The 13,158-nt window shown below is 37.2% G+C and overlaps 11 non-coding genes across 11 annotated transcripts; all 11 read left to right on the forward strand.

Annotated features, from left to right (window-relative positions):
* Positions 1-382: 382 nt before the first annotated feature.
* TRNAK-UUU (transfer RNA lysine (anticodon UUU)) lies at positions 383-455 on the forward strand. Its single transcript has one exon. It is a non-coding gene; the product is annotated as a tRNA-Lys (tRNA).
* A 1,291-nt stretch (positions 456-1,746) lies between these two features.
* On the forward strand, positions 1,747-1,819 carry TRNAK-UUU (transfer RNA lysine (anticodon UUU)). Its single transcript has one exon. It is a non-coding gene; the product is annotated as a tRNA-Lys (tRNA).
* A 1,291-nt stretch (positions 1,820-3,110) lies between these two features.
* Positions 3,111-3,183, forward strand: TRNAK-UUU (transfer RNA lysine (anticodon UUU)). The gene has a single exon. It is a non-coding gene; the product is annotated as a tRNA-Lys (tRNA).
* A 611-nt stretch (positions 3,184-3,794) lies between these two features.
* TRNAR-UCU (transfer RNA arginine (anticodon UCU)) lies at positions 3,795-3,867 on the forward strand. Its single transcript has one exon. It is a non-coding gene; the product is annotated as a tRNA-Arg (tRNA).
* Positions 3,868-4,477: 610 nt separating this feature from the next.
* TRNAR-UCU (transfer RNA arginine (anticodon UCU)) lies at positions 4,478-4,550 on the forward strand. The gene has a single exon. It is a non-coding gene; the product is annotated as a tRNA-Arg (tRNA).
* A 1,285-nt stretch (positions 4,551-5,835) lies between these two features.
* TRNAR-UCU (transfer RNA arginine (anticodon UCU)) lies at positions 5,836-5,908 on the forward strand. The gene has a single exon. It is a non-coding gene; the product is annotated as a tRNA-Arg (tRNA).
* A 1,974-nt stretch (positions 5,909-7,882) lies between these two features.
* Positions 7,883-7,955, forward strand: TRNAK-UUU (transfer RNA lysine (anticodon UUU)). The gene has a single exon. It is a non-coding gene; the product is annotated as a tRNA-Lys (tRNA).
* Positions 7,956-9,246: 1,291 nt separating this feature from the next.
* Positions 9,247-9,319, forward strand: TRNAK-UUU (transfer RNA lysine (anticodon UUU)). Its single transcript has one exon. It is a non-coding gene; the product is annotated as a tRNA-Lys (tRNA).
* Positions 9,320-9,929: 610 nt separating this feature from the next.
* TRNAK-UUU (transfer RNA lysine (anticodon UUU)) lies at positions 9,930-10,002 on the forward strand. Its single transcript has one exon. It is a non-coding gene; the product is annotated as a tRNA-Lys (tRNA).
* A 609-nt stretch (positions 10,003-10,611) lies between these two features.
* Positions 10,612-10,684, forward strand: TRNAK-UUU (transfer RNA lysine (anticodon UUU)). Its single transcript has one exon. It is a non-coding gene; the product is annotated as a tRNA-Lys (tRNA).
* Positions 10,685-11,975: 1,291 nt separating this feature from the next.
* TRNAR-UCU (transfer RNA arginine (anticodon UCU)) lies at positions 11,976-12,048 on the forward strand. The gene has a single exon. It is a non-coding gene; the product is annotated as a tRNA-Arg (tRNA).
* Positions 12,049-13,158: the final 1,110 nt, after the last annotated feature.

Consider the following 13,158-nt stretch of genomic DNA (forward strand, 5'->3'; position numbering starts at 1 on the left):
ATTAAGAACTTTCTATAGGTTTGCGACAAACTCCAGAAGAGCCTGGAGTCGGTAAAACATCAGAACTTTAATCTGAGGGTCCAGGGTTCAAGTCCCTGTTCGGGCGAGTGTCTTTTAAGCAATGTGTCATTTTTGTGAAATGGAACATAGTGCAGAGTGGGAAAATCACAAACTGTTTAAGAATGTACACCTTCAACCAAGAGGCAAATTAAATGTATTTCATCAAGAGACACTAAATGTCAAGCTTTTCAGTTCATACTTTTAGTGATAGAGAGATTTTCCTACTTTAGTAATTGCACAGTAACTAGTAGTTGTCATCAATTGAAATGACTTGTTTTTTGTATTACGAACTTTCAGCATTTTTGCGACCTATCACAGAAGAGCCTGGATAGCTCAGTCGGTAGAGCATCAGACTTTTAATCTGAGGGTCCAGGGTTCAAGTCCCTGTTCGGGTGAGTGTCTTTCAAGCAATGTGTCAATTTGTGAAATGGAACATAGTGCAGAGTGGGAAAATCACAAACTGTTTAAGAATGTACACCTTCAACCAAGAGGCAAAATAAATGTATTTCATCAATAGACACTAAATGTCAAGCTATTCATATCATACTTTTAGTGATAGAGAGACTTTCCTACTTTAGTAATTCCACAGTAGTTGTCACCATTTGAATTTACTTGTTTTAGTATTACGAACTTTCTATAGGTTTGCGACAGACTCCAGAAGAGCCTGGAGTCGGTAAAACATCAGAACTTTAATCTGAGGGTCAAGGGTTCAAGTTCCTGTTCGGGCAAGTGTCTTTTAAGCAATGTGTCGTTTTTGTGAAATGGAACATAGTGCAGAGTGGGAAAATCACAAACTGTTTAAGAATGTACACCTTCAACCAAGAGGCAAATTAAATGTATTTCATCAAGAGACACTAAATGTCAAGCTTTTCAGTTCATACTTTTAGTGATAGAGAGATTTTCCTACTTTAGTAATTGCACAGTAACTAGTAGTTGTCATCATTTGAAATGACTTGTTTTTTGTATTACGAACTTTCTGCATTTTTGCGACCTATCACAGAAGAGCCTGGATAGCTCAGTCGGTAGAGCATCTGACTTTTAATCTGAGGGTCCAGGGTTCAAGGGTCTGTTCGGGCGAGTGTCTTTTAAGCAATGTGTCATTTTGTGAAATGGAACATAGTGCAGAGTGGGAAAATCACAAACTGTTTAAGAATGTACACCTTCAACCAAGAGGCAAATTAAATGTATTTCATCAATAGACACTAAATGTCAAGCTATTCATATCATACTTTTAGTGATAGAGAGACTTTCCTACTTTAGTAATTGCACAGTAGTTGTCACCATTTGAATTTACTTGTTTTAGTATTACGAACTTTCTATAGGTTTGCGACAGACTCCAGAAGAGCCTGGAGTCGGTAAAACATCAGAACTTTAATCTGAGGGTCCAGGGTTCAAGTCCCTGTTCGGGCGAGTGTCTTTTAAGCAATGTGTCGTTTTTGTGAAATGGAACATAGTGCAGAGTGGGAAAATCACAAACTGTTTAAGAATGTACACCTTCAACCAAGAGGCAAATTAAATGTATTTCATCAATAGACACTAAATGTCAAGCTATTCAGATAATACTTTTAGTGATAGAGAGATTTTCCAACTTTAGTAATTGCACAGTAACTAGTAGTTGTCATCATTTGATATGACTTGTTTTTTGTATTACGAACTTTCTGCATTTTTGCGAACTATCACAGAAGAGCCTGGATAGCTCAGTCGGTAGAGCATCAGACTTTTAATCTGAGGGTCCAGGGTTCAAGTCCCTGTTCGGGTGAGTGTCTTTTAAGCAATGTGTCAATTTGTGAAATGGAACATAGTGCAGAGTGGGAAAATCACAAACTGTTTAAGAATGTACACCTTCAACCAAGAGGCAAAATAAATGTATTTCATCAATAGACACTAAATGTCAAGCTATTCATATCATACTTTTAGTGATAGAGAGACTTTCCTACTTTAGTAATTCCACAGTAGTTGTCACCATTTGAATTTACTTGTTTTAGTATTACGAACTTTCTATAGGTTTGCGACAGACTCCAGAAGAGCCTGGAGTCGGTAAAACATCAGAACTTTAATCTGAGGGTCAAGGGTTCAAGTTCCTGTTCGGGCAAGTGTCTTTTAAGCAATGTGTCGTTTTTGTGAAATGGAACATAGTGCAGAGTGGGAAAATCACAAACTGTTTAAGAATGTACACCTTCAACCAAGAGGCAAATTAAATGTATTTCATCAAGAGACACTAAATGTCAAGCTTTTCAGTTCATACTTTTAGTGATAGAGAGATTTTCCTACTTTAGTAATTTCACAGTAACTAGTAGTTGTCATCATTTGAAATGACTTGTTTTTTGTATTACGAACTTTCTGCATTTTTGCGACCTATCACAGAAGATCCTGGATAGCTCAGTCGGTAGAGCATCTTACTTTTAATCTGAGGGTCCAGGGTTCAAGGGTCTGTTCGGGCGAGTGTCTTTTAAGCAATGTGTCATTTTGTGAAATGGAACATAGTGCAGAGTGGGAAAATCACAAACTGTTTAATAATGTACACCTTCAACCAAGAGGCAAATTAAATGTATTTCATCAATAGACACTAAATGTCAAGCTATTCATATCATACTTTTAGTGATAGAGAGACTTTCCTACTTTAGTAATTGCACAGTAGTTGTCACCATTTGAATTTACTTGTTTTAGTATTACGAACTTTCTATAGGTTTGCGACAGACTCCAGAAGAGCCTGGAGTCGGTAAAACATCAGAACTTTAATCTGAGGGTCCAGGGTTCAAGTCCCTGTTCGGGCGAGTGTCTTTTAAGCAATGTGTCGTTTTTGTGAAATGGAACATAGTGCAGAGTGGGAAAATCACAAACTGTTTAAGAATGTACACCTTCAACCAAGAGGCAAATTAAATGTATTTCATCAATAGACACTAAATGTCAAGCTATTCAGATAATACTTTTAGTGATAGAGAGATTTTCCAACTTTAGTAATTGCACAGTAACTAGTAGTTGTCATCATTTGATATGACTTGTTTTTTGTATTACGAACTTTCTGCATTTTTGCGAACTATCACAGAAGAGCCTGGATAGCTCAGTCGGTAGAGCTTCAGACTTTTAATCTGAGGGTTCAGGGTTCAAGTCCCTGTTTGGGCGAGTGTCTTTTAAGCAATGTGTCATTTTTGTGAAATGGAACATAGTGTAGAGTGGGAAAATCACAAACTGTTTAAGAATGTACACCTTCAACCAAGAGGCAAATTAAATGTATTTCACCAATAGACACTAAATGTCAAGCTATTCATATCATACTTTTAGTGATAGAGAGATTTTCCTACTTTAGTAATTGCACAGTAGTTGTCACCTTTTGAATTTACTTGGTTTTAGTATTACGAACTTTCTATAGGTTTGCGACAAACTCCAGAAGAGCCTGGAGTCGGTAAAACATCAGAACTTTAATCTGAGGGTCCAGGGTTCAAGTCCCTGTTCGGGCGAGTGTCTTTTAAGCAATGTGTCGTTTTTGTGAAATGGAACATAGTGCAGAGTGGGAAAATCACAAACTGTTTAAGAATGTACACCTTCAACCAAGAGGCAAATTAAATGTATTTCATCAAGATACACTAAATGTCAAGCTTTTCAGTTCATACTTTTAGTGATAGAGAGATTTTCCTACTTTAGTAATTGCACAGTAACTAGTAGTTGTAATCATTTGAAATGACTTGTTTTTTGTATTACGAACTTTCTGCATTTTTGCGACCTATCACAGAAGAGCCTGGATAGCTCAGTCGGTAGAGCATCAGACTTCTAATCTGAGGGTCCAGGGTTCAAGGATCTGTTCGGGCGAGTGTCTTTTAAGCAATGTGTCATTTTGTGAAATGGAACATAGTGCAGAGTGGGAAAATCACAAACTGTTTAAGAATGTACACCTTCAACCAAGAGGCAAATTAAATGTATTTCACCAATAGACACTAAATGTCAAGCTATTCATATCATACTTTTAGTGATAGAGAGATTTTCATACTTTAGTAATTGCACAGTAGTTGTCACCATTTGAATTTACTTGGTTTTAGTATTAAGAACTTTCTATAGGTTTGCGACAAACTCCAGAAGAGCCTGGAGTCGGTAAAACATCAGAACTTTAATCTGAGGGTCCAGGGTTCAAGTCCCTGTTCGGGCGAGTGTCTTTTAAGCAATGTGTCGTTTTTGTGAAATGGAACATAGTGCAGAGTGGGAAAATCACAAACTGTTTAAGAATGTACACCTTCAACCAAGAGGCAAATTAAATGTATTTCATCAAGAGACACTAAATGTCAAGCTTTTCAGTTCATACTATTAGTGATAGAGAGATTTTCCTACTTTAGTAATTGCACAGTAACTAGTAGTTGTCATCATTTGAAATGACTTGTTTTTTGTATTACGAACTTTCTGCATTTTTGCGACCTATCACAGAAGAGCCTGGATAGCTCAGTCGGTAGAGCATCAGACTTCTAATCTGAGGGTCCAGGGTTCAAGGGTCTGTTCGGGCGAGTGTCTTTTAAGCAATGTGTCATTTTGTGAAATGGAACATAGTGCAGAGTGGGAAAATCACAAACTGTTTAAGAATGTACACCTTCAACCAAGAGGCAAATGAAATGTATTTCACCAATAGACACTAAATGTCAAGCTATTCATATCATACTTTTAGTGATAGAGAGATTTTCCTACTTTAGTAATTGCACAGTAGTTGTCACCATTTGAATTTACTTGGTTTTAGTATTAAGAACTTTCTATAGGTTTGCGACAAACTCCAGAAGAGCCTGGAGTCGGTAAAACATCAGAACTTTAATCTGAGGGTTCAAGTCCCTGTTCGGGCGAGTGTCTTTTAAGCAATGTGTCTTTTTTGTGAAATGGAACATAGTGCAGAGTGGGAAAATCACAAACTGTTTAAGAATGTACACCTTCAACCAAGAGGCAAATTAAATGTATTTCATCAAGAGACACTAAATGTCAAGCTTTTCAGTTCATACTTTTAGTGATAGAGAGATTTTCCTACTTTAGTAATTGCACAGTAACTAGTAGTTGTCATCATTTGAAATGACTTGTTTTTTGTATTACGAACTTTCTGCATTTTTGCGACCTATCACAGAAGAGCCTGGATAGCTCAGTCGGTAGAGCATCTGACTTTTAATCTGAGGGTCCAGGGTTCAAGGGTCTGTTCGGGCGAGTGTCTTTTAAGCAATGTGTCATTTTGTGAAATGGAACATAGTGCAGAGTGGGAAAATCACAAACTGTTTAAGAATGTACACCTTCAACCAAGAGGCAAATTAAATGTATTTCATCAATAGACACTAAATGTCAAGCTATTCATATCATACTTTTAGTGATAGAGAGACTTTCCTACTTTAGTAATTGCACAGTAGTTGTCACCATTTGAATTTACTTGTTTTAGTATTACGAACTTTCTATAGGTTTGCAACAGACTCCAGAAGAGCCTGGAGTCGGTAAAACATCAGAACTTTAATCTGAGGGTCCAGGGTTCAAGTCCCTGTTCGGGCGAGTGTCTTTTAAGCAATGTGTCGTTTTTGTGAAATGGAACATAGTGCAGAGTGGGAAAATCACAAACTGTTTAAGAATGTACACCTTCAACCAAGAGGCAAATTAAATGTATTTCATCAAGAGACACTAAATGTCAAGCTTTTCAGTTCATACTATTAGTGATAGAGAGATTTTCCTACTTTAGTAATTGCACAGTAACTAGTAGTTGTCATCATTTGAAATGACTTGTTTTTTGTATTACGAACTTTCTGCATTTTTGCGACCTATCACAGAAGAGCCTGGATAGCTCAGTCGGTAGAGCATCAGACTTCTAATCTGAGGGTCCAGGGTTCAAGGGTCTGTTCGGGCGAGTGTCTTTTAAGCAATGTGTCATTTTGTGAAATGGAACATAGTGCAGAGTGGGAAAATCACAAACTGTTTAAGAATGTACACCTTCAACCAAGAGGCAAATTAAATGTATTTCACCAATAGACACTAAATGTCAAGCTATTCATATCATACTTTTAGTGATAGAGAGATTTTCCTACTTTAGTAATTGCACAGTAGTTGTCACCATTTGAATTTACTTGGTTTTAGTATTAAGAACTTTCTATAGGTTTGCGACAAACTCCAGAAGAGCCTGGAGTCGGTAAAACATCAGAACTTTAATCTGAGGGTCCAGGGTTCAAGTCCCTGTTCGGGCGAGTGTCTTTTAAGCAATGTGTCTTTTTTGTGAAATGGAACATAGTGCAGAGTGGGAAAATCACAAACTGTTTAAGAATGTACACCTTCAACCAAGAGGCAAATTAAATGTATTTCATCAAGAGACACTAAATGTCAAGCTTTTCAGTTCATACTTTTAGTGATAGAGAGATTTTCCTACTTTAGTAATTGCACAGTAACTAGTAGTTGTCATCATTTGAAATGACTTGTTTTTTGTATTACGAACTTTCTGCATTTTTGCGACCTATCACAGAAGAGCCTGGATAGCTCAGTCGGTAGAGCATCTGACTTTTAATCTGAGGGTCCAGGGTTCAAGGGTCTGTTCGGGCGAGTATCTTTTAAGCAATGTGTCATTTTGTGAAATGGAACATAGTGCAGAGTGGGAAAATCACAAACTGTTTAAGAATGTACACCTTCAACCAAGAGGCAAATTAAATGTATTTCATCAAGAGACACTAAATGTCAAGCTATTCATATCATACTTTTAGTGATAGAGAGACTTTCCTACTTTAGTAATTGCACAGTAGTTGTCACCATTTGAATGTACTTGTTTTAGTATTACGAACTTTCTATAGGTTTGCAACAGACTCCAGAAGAGCCTGGAGTCGGTAAAACATCAGAACTTTAATCTGAGGGTCCAGGGTTCAAGTCCCTGTTCGGGCGAGTGTCTTTTAAGCAATGTGTCGTTTTTGTGAAATGGAACATAGTGCAGAGTGGGAAAATCACAAACTGTTTAAGAATGTACACCTTCAACCAAGAGGCAAATTAAATGTATTTCATCAAGAGACACTAAATGTCAAGCTATTCTGATCATACTTTTAGTGATAGAGAGATTTTCCTACTTTAGTAATTGCACAGTAACTAGTAGTTGTCATCATTTGAAATGACTTGTTTTTTGTATTACGAACTTTCTGCATTTTTGCGACCTATCACAGAAGAGCCTGGATAGCTCAGTCGGTAGAGCATCTGACTTTTAATCTGAGGGTCCAGGGTTCAAGGGTCTGTTCGGGCGAGTGTCTTTTAAGCAATGTGTCATTTTGTGAAATGGAACATAGTGCAGAGTGGGAAAATCACAAACTGTTTAAGAATGTACACCTTCAACCAAGAGGCAAATTAAATGTATTTCATCAATAGACACTAAATGTCAAGCTATTCATATCATACTTTTAGTGATAGAGAGACTTTCCTACTTTAGTAATTGCACAGTAGTTGTCACCATTTGAATTTACTTGTTTTAGTATTACGAACTTTCTATAGGTTTGCAACAGACTCCAGAAGAGCCTGGAGTCGGTAAAACATCAGAACTTTAATCTGAGGGTCCAGGGTTCAAGTCCCTGTTCGGGCGAGTGTCTTTTAAGCAATGTGTCATTTTTGTGAAATGGAACATAGTGCAGAGTGGGAAAATCACAAACTGTTTAAGAATGTACACCTTCAACCAAGAGGCAAATTAAATGTATTTCATCAAGAGACACTAAATGTCAAGCTTTTCAGTTCATACTTTTAGTGATAGAGAGATTTTCCTACTTTAGTAATTGCACAGTAACTAGTAGTTGTCATCAATTGAAATGACTTGTTTTTTGTATTACGAACTTTCAGCATTTTTGCGACCTATCACAGAAGAGCCTGGATAGCTCAGTCGGTAGAGCATCAGACTTTTAATCTGAGGGTCCAGGGTTCAAGTCCCTGTTCGGGTGAGTGTCTTTCAAGCAATGTGTCAATTTGTGAAATGGAACATAGTGCAGAGTGGGAAAATCACAAACTGTTTAAGAATGTACACCTTCAACCAAGAGGCAAAATAAATGTATTTCATCAATAGACACTAAATGTCAAGCTATTCATATCATACTTTTAGTGATAGAGAGACTTTCCTACTTTAGTAATTCCACAGTAGTTGTCACCATTTGAATTTACTTGTTTTAGTATTACGAACTTTCTATAGGTTTGCGACAGACTCCAGAAGAGCCTGGAGTCGGTAAAACATCAGAACTTTAATCTGAGGGTCAAGGGTTCAAGTTCCTGTTCGGGCAAGTGTCTTTTAAGCAATGTGTCATTTTTGTGAAATGGAACATAGTGCAGAGTGGGAAAATCACAAACTGTTTAAGAATGTACACCTTCAACCAAGAGGCAAATTAAATGTATTTCATCAAGAGACACTAAATGTCAAGCTTTTCAGTTCATACTTTTAGTGATAGAGAGATTTTCCTACTTTAGTAATTGCACAGTAACTAGTAGTTGTCATCATTTGAAATGACTTGTTTTTTGTATTACGAACTTTCTGCATTTTTGCGACCTATCACAGAAGAGCCTGGATAGCTCAGTCGGTAGAGCATCTGACTTTTAATCTGAGGGTCCAGGGTTCAAGGGTCTGTTCGGGCGAGTGTCTTTTAAGCAATGTGTCATTTTGTGAAATGGAACATAGTGCAGAGTGGGAAAATCACAAACTGTTTAAGAATGTACACCTTCAACCAAGAGGCAAATTAAATGTATTTCATCAATAGACACTAAATGTCAAGCTATTCATATCATACTTTTAGTGATAGAGAGACTTTCCTACTTTAGTAATTGCACAGTAGTTGTCACCATTTGAATTTACTTGTTTTAGTATTACGAACTTTCTATAGGTTTGCGACAGACTCCAGAAGAGCCTGGAGTCGGTAAAACATCAGAACTTTAATCTGAGGGTCCAGGGTTCAAGTCCCTGTTCGGGCGAGTGTCTTTTAAGCAATGTGTCGTTTTTGTGAAATGGAACATAGTGCAGAGTGGGAAAATCACAAACTGTTTAAGAATGTACACCTTCAACCAAGAGGCAAATTAAATGTATTTCATCAATAGACACTAAATGTCAAGCTATTCAGATAATACTTTTAGTGATAGAGAGATTTTCCAACTTTAGTAATTGCACAGTAACTAGTAGTTGTCATCATTTGATATGACTTGTTTTTTGTATTACGAACTTTCTGCATTTTTGCGAACTATCACAGAAGAGCCTGGATAGCTCAGTCGGTAGAGCATCAGACTTTTAATCTGAGGGTCCAGGGTTCAAGTCCCTGTTCGGGTGAGTGTCTTTTAAGCAATGTGTCAATTTGTGAAATGGAACATAGTGCAGAGTGGGAAAATCACAAACTGTTTAAGAATGTACACCTTCAACCAAGAGGCAAAATAAATGTATTTCATCAATAGACACTAAATGTCAAGCTATTCATATCATACTTTTAGTGATAGAGAGACTTTCCTACTTTAGTAATTCCACAGTAGTTGTCACCATTTGAATTTACTTGGTTTTAGTATTAAGAACTTTCTATAGGTTTGCGACAAACTCCAGAAGAGCCTGGAGTCGGTAAAACATCAGAACTTTAATCTGAGGGTCCAGGGTTCAAGTCCCTGTTCGGGCGAGTGTCTTTTAAGCAATGTGTCATTTTTGTGAAATGGAACATAGTGCAGAGTGGGAAAATCACAAACTGTTTAAGAATGTACACCTTCAACCAAGAGGCAAATTAAATGTATTTCATCAAGAGACACTAAATGTCAAGCTTTTCAGTTCATACTTTTAGTGATAGAGAGATTTTCCTACTTTAGTAATTGCACAGTAACTAGTAGTTGTCATCAATTGAAATGACTTGTTTTTTGTATTACGAACTTTCAGCATTTTTGCGACCTATCACAGAAGAGCCTGGATAGCTCAGTCGGTAGAGCATCAGACTTTTAATCTGAGGGTCCAGGGTTCAAGTCCCTGTTCGGGTGAGTGTCTTTCAAGCAATGTGTCAATTTGTGAAATGGAACATAGTGCAGAGTGGGAAAATCACAAACTGTTTAAGAATGTACACCTTCAACCAAGAGGCAAAATAAATGTATTTCATCAATAGACACTAAATGTCAAGCTATTCATATCATACTTTTAGTGATAGAGAGACTTTCCTACTTTAGTAATTCCACAGTAGTTGTCACCATTTGAATTTACTTGTTTTAGTATTACGAACTTTCTATAGGTTTGCGACAGACTCCAGAAGAGCCTGGAGTCGGTAAAACATCAGAACTTTAATCTGAGGGTCAAGGGTTCAAGTTCCTGTTCGGGCAAGTGTCTTTTAAGCAATGTGTCGTTTTTGTGAAATGGAACATAGTGCAGAGTGGGAAAATCACAAACTGTTTAAGAATGTACACCTTCAACCAAGAGGCAAATTAAATGTATTTCATCAAGAGACACTAAATGTCAAGCTATTCAGATAATACTTTTAGTGATAGAGAGATTTTCCAACTTTAGTAATTGCACAGTAACTAGTAGTTGTCATCATTTGATATGACTTGTTTTTTGTATTACGAACTTTCTGCATTTTTGCGAACTATCACAGAAGAGCCTGGATAGCTCAGTCGGTAGAGCATCAGACTTTTAATCTGAGGGTCCAGGGTTCAAGTCCCTGTTCGGGTGAGTGTCTTTTAAGCAATGTGTCAATTTGTGAAATGGAACATAGTGCAGAGTGGGAAAATCACAAACTGTTTAAGAATGTACACCTTCAACCAAGAGGCAAAATAAATGTATTTCATCAATAGACACTAAATGTCAAGCTATTCATATCATACTTTTAGTGATAGAGAGACTTTCCTACTTTAGTAATTCCACAGTAGTTGTCACCATTTGAATTTACTTGTTTTAGTATTACGAACTTTCTATAGGTTTGCGACAGACTCCAGAAGAGCCTGGAGTCGGTAAAACATCAGAACTTTAATCTGAGGGTCAAGGGTTCAAGTTCCTGTTCGGGCAAGTGTCTTTTAAGCAATGTGTCGTTTTTGTGAAATGGAACATAGTGCAGAGTGGGAAAATCACAAACTGTTTAAGAATGTACACCTTCAACCAAGAGGCAAATTAAATGTATTTCATCAAGAGACACTAAATGTCAAGCTTTTCAGTTCATACTTTTAGTGATAGAGAGATTTTCCTACTTTAGTAATTTCACAGTAACTAGTAGTTGTCATCATTTGAAATGACTTGTTTTTTGTATTACGAACTTTCTGCATTTTTGCGACCTATCACAGAAGATCCTGGATAGCTCAGTCGGTAGAGCATCTTACTTTTAATCTGAGGGTCCAGGGTTCAAGGGTCTGTTCGGGCGAGTGTCTTTTAAGCAATGTGTCATTTTGTGAAATGGAACATAGTGCAGAGTGGGAAAATCACAAACTGTTTAATAATGTACACCTTCAACCAAGAGGCAAATTAAATGTATTTCATCAATAGACACTAAATGTCAAGCTATTCATATCATACTTTTAGTGATAGAGAGACTTTCCTACTTTAGTAATTGCACAGTAGTTGTCACCATTTGAATTTACTTGTTTTAGTATTACGAACTTTCTATAGGTTTGCGACAGACTCCAGAAGAGCCTGGAGTCGGTAAAACATCAGAACTTTAATCTGAGGGTCCAGGGTTCAAGTCCCTGTTCGGGCGAGTGTCTTTTAAGCAATGTGTCGTTTTTGTGAAATGGAACATAGTGCAGAGTGGGAAAATCACAAACTGTTTAAGAATGTACACCTTCAACCAAGAGGCAAATTAAATGTATTTCATCAAGAGACACTAAATGTCAAGCTTTTCAGTTCATACTATTAGTGATAGAGAGATTTTCCTACTTTAGTAATTGCACAGTAACTAGTAGTTGTCATCATTTGAAATGACTTGTTTTTTGTATTACGAACTTTCTGCATTTTTGCGACCTATCACAGAAGAGCCTGGATAGCTCAGTCGGTAGAGCATCAGACTTCTAATCTGAGGGTCCAGGGTTCAAGGGTCTGTTCGGGCGAGTGTCTTTTAAGCAATGTGTCATTTTGTGAAATGGAACATAGTGCAGAGTGGGAAAATCACAAACTGTTTAAGAATGTACACCTTCAACCAAGAGGCAAATTAAATGTATTTCACCAATAGACACTAAATGTCAAGCTATTCATATCATACTTTTAGTGATAGAGAGATTTTCCTACTTTAGTAATTGCACAGTAGTTGTCACCATTTGAATTTACTTGGTTTTAGTATTAAGAACTTTCTATAGGTTTGCGACAAACTCCAGAAGAGCCTGGAGTCGGTAAAACATCAGAACTTTAATCTGAGGGTCCAGGGTTCAAGTCCCTGTTCGGGCGAGTGTCTTTTAAGCAATGTGTCTTTTTTGTGAAATGGAACATAGTGCAGAGTGGGAAAATCACAAACTGTTTAAGAATGTACACCTTCAACCAAGAGGCAAATTAAATGTATTTCATCAAGAGACACTAAATGTCAAGCTTTTCAGTTCATACTTTTAGTGATAGAGAGATTTTCCTACTTTAGTAATTGCACAGTAACTAGTAGTTGTCATCATTTGAAATGACTTGTTTTTTGTATTACGAACTTTCTGCATTTTTGCGACCTATCACAGAAGAGCCTGGATAGCTCAGTCGGTAGAGCATCTGACTTTTAATCTGAGGGTCCAGGGTTCAAGGGTCTGTTCGGGCGAGTATCTTTTAAGCAATGTGTCATTTTGTGAAATGGAACATAGTGCAGAGTGGGAAAATCACAAACTGTTTAAGAATGTACACCTTCAACCAAGAGGCAAATTAAATGTATTTCATCAAGAGACACTAAATGTCAAGCTATTCATATCATACTTTTAGTGATAGAGAGACTTTCCTACTTTAGTAATTGCACAGTAGTTGTCACCATTTGAATGTACTTGTTTTAGTATTACGAACTTTCTATAGGTTTGCAACAGACTCCAGAAGAGCCTGGAGTCGGTAAAACATCAGAACTTTAATCTGAGGGTCCAGGGTTCAAGTCCCTGTTCGGGCGAGTGTCTTTTAAGCAATGTGTCGTTTTTGTGAAATGGAACATAGTGCAGAGTGGGAAAATCACAAACTGTTTAAGAATGTACACCTTCAACCAA

This window comes from Taudactylus pleione, unplaced genomic scaffold (assembly GCF_031769625.1).
Source record: "Taudactylus pleione unplaced genomic scaffold, aTauple2 ptg000454l, whole genome shotgun sequence".
NCBI classification, from domain to species: Eukaryota; Metazoa; Chordata; class Amphibia; order Anura; family Myobatrachidae; genus Taudactylus; species Taudactylus pleione.